We start from the raw sequence: 19,707 nt of genomic DNA on the forward strand, positions 1-19,707 counted from the left end.
CGGCCAATAATTTTTTTTTTATTGTGTGTTTGAATTTCCCATTTTAGCTTTCACTTAATGGATGAGTTGGCTGTAAAAATCTAGCTTCAAAATAGTTTTTCTCACTTTTAAAGGCATCACTTCGTTTTTTAAAAAAATCATTTAGTGTTACAATTAGAAAAAAGCCCATCTGTTTCTTGTAACTTGGTAAGTACTGCTGAGGGGAATTTCCCTCCCTCCCTTCTTGCCACCTTGCCCAGGCTGTATTCAAATTCCTGGGCTCAAATGATCCTCCCACCTCATCCTCTTCTTTTCACTTTTGTCTTTTCCTTCTCCTGTCCCTGTCTCTCTACTCTCTCCATTGTCCGTTTGTTTTCTTCATCTGCCTCCATGATCATGAAAATATTCACCATGTTATTGTTTACCATTCACATTTAGGGCTGCCGTCCACCTGGAATTACTTTTTATATATACTGTGAGATAAAACTCAAAATACCCAGTTGGCCCAGCACCACTTACTGAAAAGACAGTTAATTCCCCCACTGTTTTGCAGTGTCACATTTGTGAGATATTAAGTATCCATATGCCTTGTGGTTCCGTTTCAAAACCATTCTCTTGCATTGGCCTCTTTTTGTTGTTTTTTTCCCCCCCAGATGTTCAGCACACCAAGTACATTGGCCTCTGTCTTGGTGATTGTGCGGGTACCACAATGTCTTCATTACTGTATTTATGTATTTTTAGTTTCAAACATATGACATTGCCATAGGTTAGAAACTCATCAGTTTTCAGCATTTTCACATGGTTCAATCCATCAGTGAGTTTTGATATCCAGTAGTTTCAGTTCCTCTAAGTTTGTTCTCAAAGATTATTTTAGCTGTTCTTGGCTTTTTAAATTTCTATATAAAACTTAGGATCAACTTTTCAATTTGATTTGAAAAAGAAAAAACCTACTGGACTTTGCTTGGGGTTATGTTAAATCTATAGATTAGGCCAGGCGCGGTAGCTCACACCTGTAATCCCAACACTTTAGGAGGACAAGGCGGGCAGATCACAAGGTCATGAGTTTGAGAACAGCCTGGACAACATGGTGAAACCCTGTCTCTACTAAAAATACAAAAATTAGCCGGGCGTGGTGGCACGTCTGTGATCCCAGCTATTCAGGAGGCTGAGGCAGAAGAATTGCTTGAACCTGGGAGGCGGAGGTTGCAGTGAGCCGAGATCGTGTGCCTCTGCACTCCAGCCTGGGCAGCAGAGTGAGACTGCATCTCAAAAAAAAAAAAAAATAAAATGTATATATATATATATATACACACACACACACACACACATTAGTTTGGGGATAGTTGATACCTTTAAAATATCAAGTCTGGAAATAGTACATGATTGTGATCCTGCCATTTATTTAAGTCTTTCTTTCAATTTTTTTTGTTTTCTATGTAGCATTCGTAGATACCTTTTATTAATTATTCTTAGGTAATTTTTAAAATGCCATTGTAAATGGTTTTTTTTTTTTTTTTGAGACAGAATCTTGCTCTATTGTCCAGGCTGGACAGCAGTGGCGCAATCTCAGCTCACTGCAACCTCCATCTCCCAGGTTCAAGTGATTCTCCTGCCTCAGCCTCCCAAGTAGCTAGGATTACAGGCATGCGCCACCACGACTGGCTAATTTTTGTATTTCTAGTAGAGATGGGGTTTTGCCATGTTGGCCAGGCTGGTCTTAAACTTCTGGCTTCAAGTGATCTGCCAGCCTCAGCCTCCGAAAGTGCTGGGATTACAGGCATGAGCACACGGTGGTATTTTAAATTTTTTAAATTTCCAATTGTTTTTGCTGGTACATAGGAATATAATTGGGTTTTTAATTTTAGAGTTCCACAACCTTAATTAATTTACTAATTCTAATTGTTGTTTAGTTTTCTATGTACGTACTCAGGTTGCCTCCAAATAATGAGTTATCTTTTTTTACTTCATAATCCTTATGGTTTTTAAAAACAATGCATATGCCTTTAATGTTTTATCTTGGCTCATTGCACAATATTGATTAGAAGTGGCAATAGTATACACTCTCATTTCTATCCAAGCTCAAGGGTATGATATTTATTTGAGGGAGGTTTGCTTTTTTTCTTTGTAGCTACCCTTTGTCAGATAAAGGATGTATCTTCTGTCCTAATTTGCTGAGTCTTTTTTTTCCCAGAACCTTTTCTGATTCTGAGAGGTGAGCTTTTAGTTTCTTAATCTGTTAATGTGGTGTGCGTTAATAGATTCATGGCCTTATAGATTCCTCCTAGAAGCACTCTCTTAGTAAATCACTTGCACAAAAATCCGTGCCTCAGATTCTACATCTAGTAAACTGATTCTAAAACACCTTTCTGACAAGGGGGAATGTGATGTCTTTCTAATGTTAAGTTGTATTAATCCTGTGTTGTATTTCATTTCAGTGAATTTTATCTTGGATGGATTAGGTAGATTGTTGATTAATTCAGTGACCCTCAATTGTGGGTGCCTCTCAGAATCAACTTTAAGGAGATATCTCTGTGTCATGATTACCCTTACTGCAAGAAAACCAACAACACTGAGATTTTTGGTGCAGTAGCACATGCTTCTAGTCCCAGCCACCCGGGAGGCTGAGGCTGGAGGATCGCTTGAGCTCAAGAGCTTGAAGCTGTAGTGCACAATGAGCACACCTGTGACTAGCCAATGCACCCCAGCCTGGACAACATAGTGAGACCTTGTCTCTTAAAAAAACAAAATCAAAACAACAACAGCAAATAAAACTTATATTGCTTAACCCTGTCCCTGAGCAATTCTGATTGTGTGTGTGTGTGTGTGTTTTAAACTTTTAACTCAGATTTTTACTTGTATTTCAGGTAAAATATTAAAAGTTATGTTACTAATAACTTGAAAGATCTCTTCAATTTTTGCAATAGAAAAGAAAGATCTTTTCAGTTTTCCTTGTTCAATTTTCATTTAATGATACTCACCCCTCTTTTTGAAAGCATCTGTAAGATATTAGGTCAAAGGCCGGGCACGGTGGCTCAAGCCTGTAATCCCAGCACTTTGGGAGGCCGAGACGGGCGGATCACAAGGTCAGGAGATCGAGACCATCTTGGCTAACATGGTGAAACCCTGTCTCTACTAAAAAAATACAAAAAACTAGCCGGGTGAGGTGGCGGGCGCCTGTAGTCCCAGCTACTCGGGAGGCTGAGGCAGGAGAATGACGGGAACCCCGGAGGCGGAGCTTGCAGTGAGCTCAGATCCGGCCACTGCACTCCAGCCTGGGTGACAGAGCAAGACTCCATCTCAAAAAAAAAAAAAAAAGAAATTAGGTCAAAGTAAGGCCTTTGCCACAACTACAAAATGCTTGTTAAGTACTCCCGTAGAGTTTGTATCTTCTCCTTCCTGCTCAGAAAAGCTGAGCTACTCTACCCTAGTCATGCCTAGAACCAATACTTAGAAGAACCATGAAGGTGCTTCCAACTGTGCAAACATCAACCCCAGCAAGAGAAGGCTGGTATCATGGCATGGAACAGAACGCACCTAGCAGTACAAATGTGCATTTAATGAGAGCCTGTGAAGTTTCAGGTTTATTATATGTAGATGTCCAGGATAAAAGGTGAGAAAGATGCCATCCTAGTCATCTAGGAACTCAAGTGTAAGGGGAACTCTGGGTGGGACACACATTGTAAATAAACAATTATAAGGCTGGGCATGGTGGCTCACACCTGAAATCCCAACACTTTGGGAGGCTGAGGCAGGCGAATCACTTGAGGTCAGGAGTTCGAGACCAGCCTGACCAACATGGTGAAACCCTGTCTCTACTAAAAATACAAAAATCTCCATCTCAAAAAAAAAACCCCACAAAAAACAAACAAAATTACAGAATTGGCAGCACAAATTCCTATGTTCTCTTCTACTTTCCACTTTTCTTCACTTTCACTGATATAAAGTAGAGTGAAACTTCACTTTGCTTAATGGGAGAAGTTTTTCTTTTCTTTTGTTATCTATTGTTTTCAAGACAGGGCCTCGCTCTGTAGTCCAGGCTGGAGCAGTGGTGCTATCACAGCTCACTGCAGCCTTGAACTTCCCTTGCTCAAGTGATCCGCCCACCTCAGCCTCCCAAGTAGCTGGGACCACAGGTGTGCAGGCTAATTTTAAAATGTTTTCTGTGGAGACACAGTCTCAACTGTGTTGCCCAGGCTGGTCTTGAACTCTTGGGCTCAAGCAGTTTTCCTGCCTCAGCCTCCCAGAGTGCTGGGATTATAGGCATGAACCACCATGCCCAGCCAAAAGAGAATTTTTTCTTTAATAAAATATTTCTCAAAAGCTAAGAGCTGATCAAGTATGAATATTCTTCCTTCCAATCCCCTCAGCACTGTCATCCAAAAGTTACATGATATGCTTATTACTTTCTGACAGATAATATGAGCTGGTAACTATAGAGATTTAGTATTTTAATAATTATAAAAGTTTTATATTTATATGATCATATTAACATGATGGTAGTAGCTGATACCTTTCTGTCTTTCTCTCTCTGTCTCTCAGAGATGTGGTCTCACTTTCTCGCCCAGACTGAAGTACAATGTTGTAATCATAGCTCACTGCATTCTCAAGCTCCTGGGCTCAAGGAATCCTACTGCCTCAACCTCCTGAGAGGCTGGCACTACAGGCACACACTACCAAGCCCAGCTAATTAAAAAAATTTTTTTTGTAGAGATGGTGTCTTGCCATCTTGCCCAGGCTAGTCTTGAATTCCTGGGCTCAAGTGGTCTTCCTGCTTTGGCCTCCCAAAGTTCTGGAATTACAGGTGTGAGTCACCATGCCAGGCCTGTAACTGGTCAACCATCTTGAATATTTGTTTTTGCTATATTGCATCAGGTCATGCTTTTCTAAAAGCAGAGAGAGCTATTTTTATTGCTTTGCCTATTAATGATAAGATGACCAGCATGGAGAGCTGATTCATACGGTTACTGCTTACTGGCTTTCTTTCCATAATTCCAGAAAACATGCTTGCTCTTGTACAAACTCAAGAAAGTTTGAGTTTAGAAAGTGGACGAAATGAGGTGAATATTCCTTTTTTTTTATTTTTTGAGACAGAGTCTTACTCTGTCACCCAGGCTGGAGTGCAGTGGTGTGATTTCAGCTCACTGAAACCTCCACCTCCCAGGTTCAAGAGATTCTCCTGCCTCAGCCTCCCAAGTAGCTGGGATTACAGGTGTGCACCACCACGTCCAGCTCATTTTTGTATTTTTAGTAGAGAGGGGTTTCACCTTGTTGGCCAGGATGGTCTCAATCTCTTGACCTCATAATCCGCCCACCTCAGCCTCCCAAAGTGCTGGGATTACAGGCATGAGCCACAGCGCCTGGCCAAGGTGAATATTCATAATTGTTGATAACCCTTCAGCCTTGAATCTGTTTATTCTTTTTATAGTTGTGAAGAGGTTTTGTAATTTTGGAACTTTTGATTAATTTCAAATTAGATTCTATTTCTAATAACTTCCATTGTGTCATTTTAGAAATGTGTTTTTAGCCCCTTGTTTTGTTGGTTTTTATCATTTTGGCCTGAGGTCTCCTGTGTAATCTAGGAACAGAGACGGTATGCACATCACATTGATGTGGTCCTTCTCTTCTGGGACCAAGCAGTTTACAGGAGCTGGTATATACAACTAACTACAGTAGGGGTCCCCAACACTCGGTCTGCAGACTGGGACCAGTCCATGGCCAGTTAGGAACTGGACTGCATGGCAGGAGGTGAGCAGCAGGTGAACAGCTTACATTAACTTTGCGATGAGTGTGCCTGAGTTCTGCCTTCTGTCAGATCAGCTTTAGATTCTCATAGGAGCGTGAACCCTATTGTGAACTGAGCATGCGATGGATCTAGGTTGCATGCTCCTGTGAGAATCCTGTGAGAATGCCTGATGATCTGAGGTGGAAGAGTTTCATCCCGAAACCATCTCCTCCCCCTCACCTCTCCTGCTATCTGTGGAAAATTGTTTTCCATGAAACCTGTCCCTGATGCCAAAAAGGTTTGGGGACCACTGAACTACAGTATAGACCAGACTCTACTGTTGTAAGTACAGATGATGTATTAGGTTTGAATACCACTAGGAGAAAGATTCTAAAAAGGAGTCATAGAAAAGGTGGTAAGATGATTGATGTGGACCTTGATTTCAAGACTTTCACAAATGAGGAGGGAGAGAAGATAACTTCAAGTGTGGAGAGCAAATGAGCATAGGGTGTACAGTGATAATGTAAGATGGCGGATGGTCCCATGTGACTAAATTGTAGGGAGACCCCACATGGAAAGCTGCTGATGACTATGGTAGGAGATAGGACTAAGTCTTCTCAGTCAGCCTTGATATCACAGGAAAGAGTGTGGATTTACAAAAAAAAAAAAAAGAAAAAAAAAGAAAAAGACATCTAGGCATTGGGGTCCCTTTAAAGATCAGGTGGAATGTTTTCCTGATGTTCAGGATTCTTCCTGCCTGCCTCCCTCTTTGAAGAAGAAAAAAATAGGTAGGTATAAGTAGTAGGTAGGTAAAGGTATATATAAGTGGTATAATTCAAAAAGTATTCAAAGTACAGTGAAGTCATTGTTTTAGATAAAAGCAGAAACTACAAAACTACAAGGTTTTGCATATTTTGTCATGCTTTTCTTCTGTTTTTGGTGTTCTCTGGCTCTTTTAGCCTGATCCTTTGTCCCAGCCTCATTTATAAGTGGCTTGTTTTTTCCATTTCTCATTTTTTTCATCTGTTAAAGTGAGGGGATTTGATCCTAGATCATTTGAACTGGTGTAAGCCTTTAGAGCCAGGCACGGTGGCTCATGCCTGTAATCCCAGCTCTTTGGAGGCCGAGGTGGCCTCAAGAGGTGGCCACTTGAGGCCAGTAGTTTGAGACCTGTCTGGCCAACATGATGAAACCTCTTCTCTACTGAAAATACAAAAATTAGCCATGCGTGGTGGTATGCACGCCTGCAATCGCAGCTACTCAGGAGGTTGAGGCAGGAGAATCACTTGAACCCAGGAGTTGGAGGTTGTAGTGAGCCGAGATCATGCCACTGTATTCTCCAGCCTGGGCCAACAGGCCAAGACCCTGTCTCCAAAAAAAAAAAAAAAAAAAAAAAAAAGCCTTTAGAATGTGATTAGAAATAATTTTTGGATTGGTATAGATTAACTCTGAATGTTTTTCTGTGTTAATTAGAGGAAGGAAGTGGGATAAATGTAAAGTTTAAAAAAATGCTCCTTTTTCAAAATTTGGAGGGGTTAGGTATTATTAAGAATCTTCTAAAGTTTTACTCATTTAAAAAATTCAGATAAAATGGAAGATTCATTCTTAAGGATGGTGATATCAGACATGTAAATGCTGTGTCATTGTCATTTCTTATTTTGGCCTACATAACCAGACTTCAGACATCATGTTGCCTGTATCACATGGCTAACAGTGGGAGGTATCTGGTTTATTCTTCCTGGAGAAATAGATTGAAATTCATTTGAACAGAAATGTTGAAGGCAGGTGCCTGATCCAAAGTGCATTTAGTCAGGACTGAACACAAGCTGCCTGGATAGTTCCTGTAAGGAAGCAAGGTAACCTTTTAACTTTGTGATGCAAGGTTTCATGTATGTGAATATGTGTGTGCAAGTGTATACAGTATTTTTATATCCAGAGGACAGGGCTCCCTTAAATGGGGGGTTGGGGGGACTCTTTGGTAACTGCATGAAAGTAAAATGTAACTTCTTTAAACCTGTATCGGTGTGTTCTTTCATGTAGGAATGTAGCTGTGTGATGGCCTCAGCTATTCTAGTAATCAGGGGCTCTCTGCTGTTGCTAATCCTATGATGAACAGGACAAATGGTGGTTATGAACAGAACCCTGTCAAGCCTGGAAATTCCATCAGTTTGTAATCACACAGCTGTTGTCCTTGAACTGTGTAGGGAGGAACCTAGGGGTGTACAGTTAATATATTTTACAGGGGATTGTAGTTCATTGCTCAGGATAGTCAAGATCTTCCTCAGTTGTCTGTTGCTATCTGCAAGTCTTGTTCGGAGGAGAAGCAGGAGAAATTCAGATTTGTCTGAGGAATCATATGTCTGTGAACTGTGTAAGGTGGTAGTTGATTCCTATAGATATCCTTGCTAAAGATTTATTTTTAAGTAAAATACCATTTTGCTTGAAAGTATAAATCAAGATTTTGTGGTTAAATAAATTAAAAGCAACACAACTGCCAGACAAAGTTCTGCTTGATGGGTAACAGGCCTCTGAAAGAAGTTCAGTAAGAAACAAATCTGGGTAATAAAGTTAATTAGTAACTAAAAACCTGCTAGGCATACTAAAAAAAAAATCTGATGTTGAATATGAAATTATTATGAAGCAGGCTATACCTGTATCCATCAAGATAATAAATGATCTCCCACACTGGCTGCAACGTAGGGTTCCTTTCAAGCCTGAGGAACAAGCACTGTATTTTGGCCACAGCATTCTCACTAATGTCCTAGGATAGCAGCTTAGTGTTGGCTTTAGAATTCTCTGTCATTTAAATGTCATACATTTAACAAACTTATAAAATAACAACGTATGAAATATTAACCCAGATATCTTTACGGTTATGTGTCTTGTCCATAACCCACCCACTCACCCAAAAAAGGACAGGCTATCGATTATAGAGAAAATATAAAGGAACATTATACGCAGTATCCTCCCTTTAGTATAATTATTAAAATTTCAATAAATGGGTTGTTTGGAACTCAAAATGATTTGCCTCAAAGAAACAAAGTTATCACTTACAACTTTGTTTCTAAAGTAGTCCAGGTCACTGAGAAGAAAGTTTCTTCCTTTCTGCTGAAACTGACCGGAGGCAATATTTCGAAAGATACTAAACTTGTCTTTGGCATTGTATTAACTTCCTTTCTTTTGCCTCCTAGGGCTCCTGGGCCTGTATACCTTCTCCCTGCTTTGATACCATATCTATATCTGCTTTATTCCCTGGAAGTTCCCATGTTGCCAAAATATTTTTCTTCCTTTTTCACACCAGAACCAAAAATTCAGACATCTTCAATAGAACCATATCTGGGATGAACAATGGTCTTTCCAGGGGTGTACGTTTTCTTACCCACTTTTAAATTAAGAAAAAGGATTCTGTCCCTACAAAGGACGCAAACTCATCCTTTTTTATGGCTGCATAGTATTCCATGGTGTATATGTGCCACATTTTCTTAATCCAGTCTGTCACAGATGGACATTTGGGTTGATTCCAAGTCTTTGCTATTGTGAATAGTGCCGCAATAAACATACGTGTGCATGTGTCTTTGTAGTAGAATAATTTATAATCCTTTGGGTATATACCCAGTAGTGGGATGGCTGGGTCATATGGTACATCTAGTTCTAGATCCTTGAGGAATCGCCATACTGTTTTCCATAATGGTTGAACTAGTTTACAATCCCACCAACAGTGTAAAAGTGTTCCTATTTCTCCACATCCTCTCCAACACTTGTTGTTTCCTGATTTTTTAATGATGGCCATTCTAACTGGTGTGAGATGGTATCTCATTGTGGTTTTGATTTGCATTTCTCTGATGGCGAGTGATGATGAGCATTTTTTCATGTGTCTGTTGGCTGTATGAATGTCTTCTTTTGAGAAATGTCTGTTCATATCCTTTGCCCACTTTTTGATGGGGTTGTTTGTTTTTTTCTTGTATATTTGTTTGGGACATGGATGCAGCTGGAAACCATCATTCTTAGCAAACTATCACAAGAAGAGAAAACCAAACACCGCATGTTCTCACTCATAGGTGGGAACTGAACAATGAGATCACTTGGACTCGGGAAGGGGAACATCACACACTGGGCTTATCATGGGGAGGGGGGAGGGGGGAGGGATTGCATTGGGGAGTTATACCTGATATAAATGATGAATTGATGGGTGCTGACGAGTTGATGGGTGCAGCACACCAACATGGCACAAGTATACATATGTAACAAACCTGCACGTTATGCACATGTACCCTAGAACTTAAAGTATAATAAAAAAAAAAAAAATGACATTGGTAAATAACATTATGAGCAAATATACCAATGACTTGAATTTTTGTAAAAACATACATATTTTAAGCATTCAAATATATTTCTACACAAAATGTGTATCTCCACTGTTACTTTGATAACATGAATAAAAGCATCAACGTTTATACTAAAAAAAAAAAAAAAAAAAAAAGGATTCTGTACTTTTAAAAAGAGAATGCTGCCTACTGCAAATGAATGTTGGTAGAAATTTGGCTAATATGACACAGTAAAATGAAAGTACTACAGTGGTTAGGAAAAGTGAGTATGATGGTGGGAGTTAGGCTTTTATTCTTGCTTTTTTTTTTTTTTTGAATCAAGGTTTCACTCTGTTGCTCACAGCGGAGTGCAGTGGTGCAATAGTGGCTCACCGTAGCCTCAACCTCCTGGGCTCAATCAGTCCTCCCACCTCAGCCTCCTGAGTAGCGGGGACTACAGGGCACGTGCCACCATGCCTGGCTAATTTTTGCATGTGTTTGTAGAGTTGGGGTTTTGCTATGTTGCTCAAGCTCTGTTCTAGCTTTTCGTGAGTTTGTTTTCCCTTTCATTTTAGCTCTCATAGTAGCACCTTTCAAGGGATAAATAAAAGAGGACATAGACAGCAACAGGCCATTGGTAAACCAGATTGCCAATTTCTCATCAGACAGAATGAGCACAGACCGCAAGTGAATGGCTCTAGATGCGAATGACCTAAAATTTTCAGGAGGACTTCATGGAACTTAAAAGGTTCTTCAGAACTTCTGTGTAATTAAGTTAGATATTAACAAACACTGTTTAATCTGTATAGACCTGTAAAATATTTTTAGTACAGTAATTAATTCCAGAGTTTGTAAACTATCCAAAGTAAAGCATACAACAGAGAAGTACTGTGGCCTCATCCTATATTCTTATTTCCTGTTTATGAGCACCTAGCTCTTAATAGTGTGAGACTATAGTTAAGAGAGTATTTTATCATCATGCCATGTAGTTGCCTCTTGCCTTAGTTTACCTATTTTCAAAAACCCTACTCACTGATAGTTTCACTTCAGGCATGTCGTCAGAATGAAAGATCAGATATACAAAGTGCTGTGCTTGAAAACTGTGTGTTCCCTTGGTGTCTGGTTAGATAATGTGGGGCTTATTTTCTGGCAGAGTGGTGTTGAGTCTCCTTTGATGTTAGCCAGAACTGGGTGGAGTTTCTTAAGCTCTACTCAGATTGGCTCAAGCAGGGCACTGTGCACTGGTGAATTTGTTTTCAGTCCCTTCCTTTGCCAAAAAGCTTTTGTTTTTTAATAAATCTGAACTCAGTTATGATTGAGAATACTTGATATATGAAATAATAGTTCATATTCACAGTGAGGGTCTTAGGAGGTTTATTTATAGCTAACTGAAATGATGCAGCCAAATTACAAGTAGCTGATAGAATAATCAACCTCAGTAAACATTTAACATAACACTCTCATTTTACAGATTAGAGAACTCAGCCCTGAAAGGTGACTCATTCAAGGCCACAGTGAGTGTCAGATTAAACTGGTGCTTCAGTAAAGCATAGGAACTTCTGTTCCCAGCTTTCAAATTCTCTTGACTCTTACTCACAAATCTATTTAAAGTTAACTTTATTTTCTGTATGGATAGAAGAGGAATAGTGTAAATGGTCAATGAGAGTTGTTTTTTTTTTTTTAGAGTAAATGCTTTTTATTCACAAGCGTTCATTTTTTGATCCTCCTGAACATCCAGATTTGAAAATAATAGTGTCATATCCTTTTATCCATAAAATATGTAACTAAGCATTTAAGGCATAACTGAATAGTAACTTCAAGTGATTCCATGTTAGATGAAATTCATACATGAATTTACTAAAATTAATTTTGGAATACTCAAAGGACCAGTTTAACATCTCTAGAGCATTTAAAGAGTATATTGTACTTATACATGTTTCAGAATGGAATAACTATAAAATTGGATAATCGCTTTAATTTATTGAAAACTGGGGATTTCTGGGAAAAAAAACCAATAGTACTTTAACTTGAAAAATGATACTAGCATTACCTTTCTAGGATCATTTTCCATACGGTAGGGGTGTGTGTGTGTGTGTGTGTGTATTTTAAAATCGTATTCTATTTATGTGGTGACAGGTAAAGAATAGCTTAACTGTTGATGAAATACAGATGCTAAGTCGCTAGGTAGATGTGCTGATAGCCTCATGACCTTCCCACTTTGCAACTGTGTAATTTTCTATCGGTTTTACCCTCTTAGGCTGCATTTTAGCTACTGTTCATATTCCATGAACCACTCTCAGCCCAGGAAGTCATCTGGGAGTGTGTGTGTGTGGGGTGTGGGGATGCTGAGGGCTGGGTAGGGGAAAGATTACAATGGATAAAAGCTGCCCTTTGATAATCTGCATTCTGATAAATGATATTTAAAATGTATTGGTGTTTTTGACTGTATTTTTACCCTGTGCCTTTTATTAGGAAAAGTTTTGAGTAGATTGTATCATGTAAATGTCATTATATATTTCTGGGGAAAATTAAATTCACTGGGCTTTTATGGTATGTTGTTAAGGATGGCACAGATGTCCTTTTAAGTTCTCTTTGACCATGAAGCTGATGAAGGATTTTTGCTCCTTAGCTCAACTAGGTCCAGGTTCTTGTCTCACGAGCAGGACGAATTAGGCATGTGAGTGGAGTAGAATTTATTAATCGAAAGGAAAGCTCTTAGCAAAAAGAGAGAACGTGGTGGGTGGTTCTACTACCCACCAGGAAAGTACCCACCAGGAAAGTTCCCCAATATGGCTGAGCCTGGGGCTCTTTATTGATTCAGAATGGGGAGTGTGTGCTGATTGGTTTGTGAGTATGCAAAAAAGGTCAAAGCAAAGACACCACTCAAAGGTGGGCAGGACAGTGTAGAAAACCAATTAGGAAAGGGTACGTACAGGTTAAATAGGTGAAGGATGGGGATCAGTCATGCCAAATGGGAAGGCAGGTTCTCAATCCAATCCAAGGATTTACCCAGGAGAGTTTTCGGATTAACATTTGGGTTTCACTGAGGACCCACCCCTGTCTGCCTAGACATTTGTTTGCCTCCTGCCTCTATCAAAACTAGTTATAGACATCCTTTTTAGTTTTTGGTTCATAACAGCTCCCAAAGTGTAACTAGTAATAATAGTTGTCAGAGATAGAATAGGAAAAAGGCATAACTGAATAGTAAAAGCAACTGAATAGTTGCTTTTCATGGAATTCTTTGACATTATAATCTGTTAGGCTTTTAAAAGCTCTTTAATGAACTCATTTCTCAGCATTTTCCCTGTCATGATCTGGAGTTACAATAATACTTTATATGTATAGTAGGCTGGACGAGCACAGAATAGGGCTTCCCACCCACATTCGTCTGTTATAAATGGGTCACAGGTGTGCCATTACTACTATAGGAACTTTTTTTTTTTGAGACGGAGTCTCGCTCTGTTATGCAGGTTGGAGGCAGTGGCATGATCTCGGCTCACTGTAGCCTCTGCCTCCTATGTTCAAGCGATTTTCCTGCCTCAGCCTCCTGAGTAGCTGGGATTACAGATGCGTACCACCTAAATAATAAAAATTAGCGCCCAGCTAGTTTTTACGATTTTGTATTTTTTGTAGAGATAGGATTTTACTGTGTTGGCCAGGCTGGTCTCAATCTCCTGGCTTCAAGTGATCCGCCCGCCTTGGCCTCTCGAAGTGCTGGGATTACAGGCTGGGATTACCAAGTCCAGTTCCTACTATAGGAACCATTGAATTCCTATTTATGGTTCCTTCAGAAAAGCTGCCAAATTCTGAATTGAGCAGTGGTTATTCAAATAGTGGAATGTATAATTCCAGTAGTGTGAGTTGGTATTTGCTGTGGACAACAGCTCTGTCATGCGACAGGACCCCCCTTTGGCTGCAAAGCTATCAGTTTTTGTCATGAGCCCCACACTACTTGTTTTAGTCAGAGTTCTCTTAGAGGGACAAAACTAACAGGATGTATCTCCAAAAGGGAATTTATTATTGATTTACATGATCACAAGGTCCCACAATAGACTGTCTGCAAGCTAAGAAGCAAGGAGAGCTAATCCGAGTCCCCAAACTGAAGAACTTGGAGTCTGATGTTCGAGGGCAGGAAGCATCCAGCTTGGGAGAAAGATATAGGCTGGGAGGCTAGGCCCATCTCACCTCTTCATGTTTTTCTGCCTGCTCTGTATTCCCTGGTGGCTGATTAGATGGTGCCTACCCAGTTAAGGATGGGTCTGCTTTCCCCAGCCCACTGACTCAAATGTTAATCTCCTTTGGCAACACCCTCGCAGACACGCCCAGGATCAATATTGCATCCTTCAATCCCATCAAGTTGACAGTATTAACATTACAAGCCCACCCCTTGTCAACTTGAACCCATACACATCTCCTGACATCATGTGTAATTTTCAAATAAAGACAATAATGTCATAGTTACACGTAATATAATAAAACCATCCTTCATGCAACTAGAAACACACCAATCCCCAACCCAAATACTATTACATAAAGTTAACAATACTTAAATGCTGTTATGAAATCAATAAATCTTATGTCACATGATAAAGGAAAAGGAAATATAAAGTGAAGATATTAGTACAAGTGTATACATACACAAACATGTTTTTAACAAATGAAGGAGGAAATACTCATGGCAGTTACAGTCCTCAGTTCTGCAGCTGGTCACGTGGTCATAGCTGGTATTGATGACTACCTTCTACCCATTCTGTATTAACTTTGCCTTCCCCAAATACCTCAGCAGGTGATGGTTTTTTTTCCTGGTGGAGTGACCCAAACCTTCATTTCTGAACGGTCCAGGTCATTTGTAGTCCTTCCTGGATTTGGCTGTTGTAGTTTCACATTGACCTTAATCACAGGGCATGGTAATACTAAGAGATGCCCTAATGGATCTCCTGTATTCCGCGCATACTCTTCCTTACCTCCGTTGTGGAGTTGTAGACTGATTTCATCTTGATAGTCTGGGTCAGTCACCTTAACCAACACTGTAACTCCCTTCTGAGCCTGTTGACTTAAAGGGAGGAGGAGCCCAAAGTATCCAGGTGACAATCTTAACTTCCAGTGTGATGGAATCATTGTTGTGTCTCCTGGTGGCAGCACTCCTCCCTCTGGAATTAAGACCTCTAGGCCACCACAACATAATGTTGCAGGAGAGGAAGCAAAAATTTTGCTAGTGGATCACTAGGAGTGATGGTGAGTGGTGCCACTTCCACTTCCACTTCCACCCCTCGATTCCTGGACCCATGAATCCTGGTTGTGGGAGAAACAGTACCATGTACTGGACGCTGATTCAGAGGATACACGGCCTTCTGGAGAACTTTTCCCCAGTCCTGCAAAGTATTGTCACCTAGTTGGTGTTGTAATTGTGACTTCAATAGGCCATTCCACCGTTCTGTCAATCCAGCTGCTTTAGGATGATGGAGAACATGGTAAGACCAGTGAATTCCATGAGCATCAGCCTACTGTCGCACTTCTTTAGCTGCCAAGTGAATGCCTTGGTCAGATGCTGTGCTGCGTGGAATGCCATGATGGTGGATAAGGCATTCCATGAGTCGGCCGGGTGCGGTGGCTCACGCCTGTAATCCCAGCACCTTGGGAGGCCAAGGCGAGCAGATCACTTGAGGTCAGGAGTTCAAGGCCAGCCTGGCCAACATGGTGAAACCCCATCTGTACTGAAAATACAAAAATTAGCTGGGTGTGGTGGCGGGTGCCTGTAATCCTAGCTACTTGGGAGACTGAGGCAGGAGAATCACTTGAACCCGGGAGGCAGATGTTGCAGAGAGCCAAGATTGTGCCACTGCACTCCAGCCTGGGCAATACAGTGAGACCCCGTCTCAACAACAACAAAAAGCATTCCACAAATGGTAGTCTTGGCAGAAGCATTGCATACAGGATGGGCAAACCCATATCCAGAGTAAGTGTCTATTTGAGTGAGGGCAATCCTCTACCCTTTCCATGATGGAAGAGGTCCAGTATAATCAATCTGCCACCGGGTAGCTGGCTGATCACCCAAGGAATGGTGACATACTGAGGCCTTGGTGTTGGTCTCTGCTGCTGGCAAATTGGGCACTCAGCAGTGGCCATAGCCAGGTCAGCCTTGGTGAGTGGAAGTCCATGTTGCTGAGGCCATGCATAACCTCCATCCCTGCCACCATGGCCGCTTTTTTGGCCATGGGCGATGGCAGGGGGTTTTGGGGAAAGAGGCTGAGTGGTGTCCACAAAATGGGTCGTCCTATCCACTAGATTATTAAACTCCTCCTCCGCTGAGGTCACCCGTTGGTGATGGTGAGCACTCACATGGGATACAAATATCTTCAGTCTTTGACCACTCAGAGAGGTCCATCCACATACCTCTTCCCCAAATTTCTTTGTCACGAAGTTTCCAATCATGCTCCTTCCAAGTCCCTGACCATCCAGCCAAACTATTGGCTACAGCCCATGAATCAGTATATAATCACACATCTGGCCATTTCTCCTCCCATGCAAAGTGCACAGCCAGGTGTACTGCTCTAAGTTCTGCCCACTGGGAAGATTTCCCTTCAACGTTGTCCTGCAGGGATGTCCTAGAAAGGGGCTGTAGTGCTGCAGCTGTCCACTTTTGGGTGGTGCCTGCATATCATGCAGAACCGTCTGTGAAGCAGGCCCTAATTTTTTCCTCTGTCAACTGATCATACGGAACTCCCCATGAGGCCATCGATGCAGACTGGGGGAGAGAAGGCATGGTGGCAGGAGTGGAGGCCATGGGCATTTGAGCCACTTCCTCATGTAATTTACTTGTGCCTTCAGGACCTTCTTGAGCCCGATCACGTATATACCACTTCCATTTGATGATGGAATGCTGCTATGCACAGCCCACTTTATGGTTAGATGGGTCTGAAAGCACCTAGCTCATGATAGGCAGTTCAGGTCGCATGGTGACTTGATGACCCGTAGTCAAATATTCAGTTTCCACCAAAGCCCGGAAACAGGCCAAGAACTGACTCTCAAAAGGAGAGTAGTTGGTTGGGCGTGGTGGTTCACATCTGTAATCAGCACTTTGGGAGGCTGAGGTGGGCAGATCACGAGGTCAAGAGATTGAGACCATCCTGGCCAACATGGTGAAACCCCATCTTTACTAAAAATACAAAAATTAGCTGAAAGTGGTGGCGTACTACCTGGGAGCCTGAGGCGGGAGAATCGCTTGAACCCAGGAGGTGGAGGTTGCAGTGAGCTGAGATCGCACCACTGCACTCCAGCTTGGCGAGAGTGACACTGCATCTCAAAAAAAAAAAAAAAAAAAAAAAGGGAGAGTGGTTATCTGCAGAAGATGGCAGGGCCTTGCTCCAAAATCCTGGAAGTCTCCATTGCGATTCATCTATGGGAGCCTGCCAAAGGCTCAAGACAACATCCCTATCTGCCACTGACACATTAAACACCACTGGATCTGCTGGGTCATATGGCCCAGGTGGCAGAGCAGCTTGCACAGCAGTCTGGACCTGTTGCAGAGCCTTCCCCTGTTCTGGACCCCACTCAAAACTGGCAGCCTTTCAGGTCACTCAGTAAATGGGCTAGAGTAATACACCAAAATGAGGAACGTGTTGCCTCCAAAATCCAAATATGCCCACTAGGCATTGTGCCTCTTTCTTGGTTGTAGGAGAGGCCAAACACAGCAACTAATCCTTTACCTTAGAGGGAATATCTGGACAGGCCCCACACCACTGGATCCCTAGAAATTTTACTGAGACAGAAGGTCCCTGAATTTTAGTCGGATTTATTTCCCATCCTCTGGCATGCAAATGTCACAATAGGTCCAGTGTGTTTGCTACTTCTTGATCACTGGATCCACTCTGCATAATGTCATCAATGTAATGGACCAGTGTGATATCTTGCGGAAGCGAAAAGCGATCAAGATCTCTCCAAATAAGATTATGACAAAAAGCTGGAGAATTGATATACCCCTGAGGTAGGACAGTAAAGGTATATTGCTGGCCTTGCCAGCTGATGGCAGATTGCTTCTGGTGGGCCTTATGGCCAGGAGTGGAGAAAGGCATTTGCAGAGTCAATGGCTGCATACCAGGTACCAGGAGATGTGTTAATTTGCTAAAGCAATGAAACCACATCTGGTACAGCAGCTGCAATTGGAGTCACCACTTGGTTAAGCTTATGATAATCCACTATCCAAGATCCATCTGTCTTCTGCACAGGCCAAATGGGAGAGTTAACGGGGATGTGGTGGGAATCACCACTTCTGTATCTTTCAAGTCCTTGATGGTGGCACTGATCTCTGCAGTCCCTCCAGGGATGCGATACTGTTTTTGATTTACTATTTTTTTAGGTAGAGGCAGCTGTAAGGGCTTCCTTTCCCACCATGATAGCCCTCACCCTAGCCGTCAGGGAACCCATGTGGGAGTTCTGCCAGCTTCTAAGTATGTCTGTGCCAATTCTGCATTCTGGCACTGGGGTAATGACCACAGGATGAGTCCAGGGACCCACTGGACCCACTGTAAGTCAGACCTAAGCTAAAACTCCATTAATTACTTGACCTCCATGAGCCCTTAGTTTAACTGGAGGACCACAATGATGTTTTAAGTCCCCTGGAATAAGCATCAGCTCAGAGCCAGTATCCAGTAGTCCCCAAAGTGAAAGGTTGGATGGAGGTCTCCTTGGGGAAGGATGGGAGAAAGATTCACTGCATAAATTGTCAGTAATGTAGTGGGGTCCTTCCTTAAGGGAACCTGGCCTCACCTTCATTCAAGAGGTTCTGGGTCTATAAACTGGCTAAAGTCTGGAAATTGATTGATCTCCATTTGATTGAGGGGCCATGATTCACTTTTTATAATTCAAATTAGTCTTTCGTCCATTTGACCTAGAATTTTTCTGTTTGTATAAATTAAGTAGGAATGCAGTAGGCTTCCTGTCTGTTTCACTTCTAGGAACACCGTGATTAATTAGCCAATGCCAGAGCTCTACATGAGTCAGACTATTCAGATTGTCACTTTGCCTCTGTTGTCCATTACGGTAGCTACGCTTACCTTGCCTTTGATGGTTGAGTGCTGTCACTTGGCCCCTGCCACTTTGGGATCCAATTATTCCCGTCGTATTTCAATTTTGTAGTTGAGTGACTGTGGTTCTCACCATTAGGTCTGACATACAGAGAAGAGCAATTACAGGGCTCTTCAAAGATTCAGGTGCTACCCTCACAAATCTGTTTCACAAAGCATTGGTCAAGGGTATATCTTCTGGACCCTCCCGGCTGCGATGAGTAGGTCTAAAGTGAGTAGTGGATACTCCACCATCTCAATCTCCCTAAGCCTTTGGATCCCTTCCTCTACATTAAACCAAGAGATATCAGGCATTTCCAGCTCCCTCACAGTGGGCCATCTTTTAATGCATATTTCAGCTAACCAAGCAAATAAACTATTAGAACCTTATTTTAACTCCCCGAGCTGCAACATTAAATGCAGAGTCCCTACTTAGTGTGCCCAAATCAATAAATTCATCCTGATCCAACTCTATGTGCCTTCCACCATTATCCCATACCCTTAGTATCCATTCCCATGCCTGTTCTCCAGATTGCTGTTTATATAAATTAGAGAACAGTTCTTTTTTTTTTTTTTTTTGAGGCGGAGTCTCGCTCTGTCGCCCAGACTGGAGTGCAGTGGCCAGATCTCAGCTCACTGC

The 19,707-nt window shown here is 41.7% G+C and overlaps 1 protein-coding gene across 3 annotated transcripts in view; it reads left to right on the top strand.

Annotated features, from left to right (window-relative positions):
- Positions 1 to 19,707, top strand: part of MAP4 (microtubule-associated protein 4) — a 280,646-nt gene that overhangs the window by 92,970 nt on the left and 167,969 nt on the right. Inside the window, exon 1 of one of the 3 annotated variants that reach the window (XM_011939198.1) lies at positions 7,509 to 7,544. The exons of the other annotated variants lie outside the window; for them this stretch is intronic. The gene's annotated coding sequence lies outside the window, so the exon portion shown is untranslated. Of the gene's footprint in view, positions 1 to 7,508; positions 7,545 to 19,707 lie in introns of those variants that run through there. 3 annotated transcript variants of the gene reach the window in all.

Source organism: Colobus angolensis, unplaced genomic scaffold (assembly GCF_000951035.1).
Source record: "Colobus angolensis palliatus isolate OR3802 unplaced genomic scaffold, Cang.pa_1.0 Scaffold18, whole genome shotgun sequence".
NCBI classification, from domain to species: domain Eukaryota; kingdom Metazoa; phylum Chordata; class Mammalia; order Primates; family Cercopithecidae; genus Colobus; species Colobus angolensis.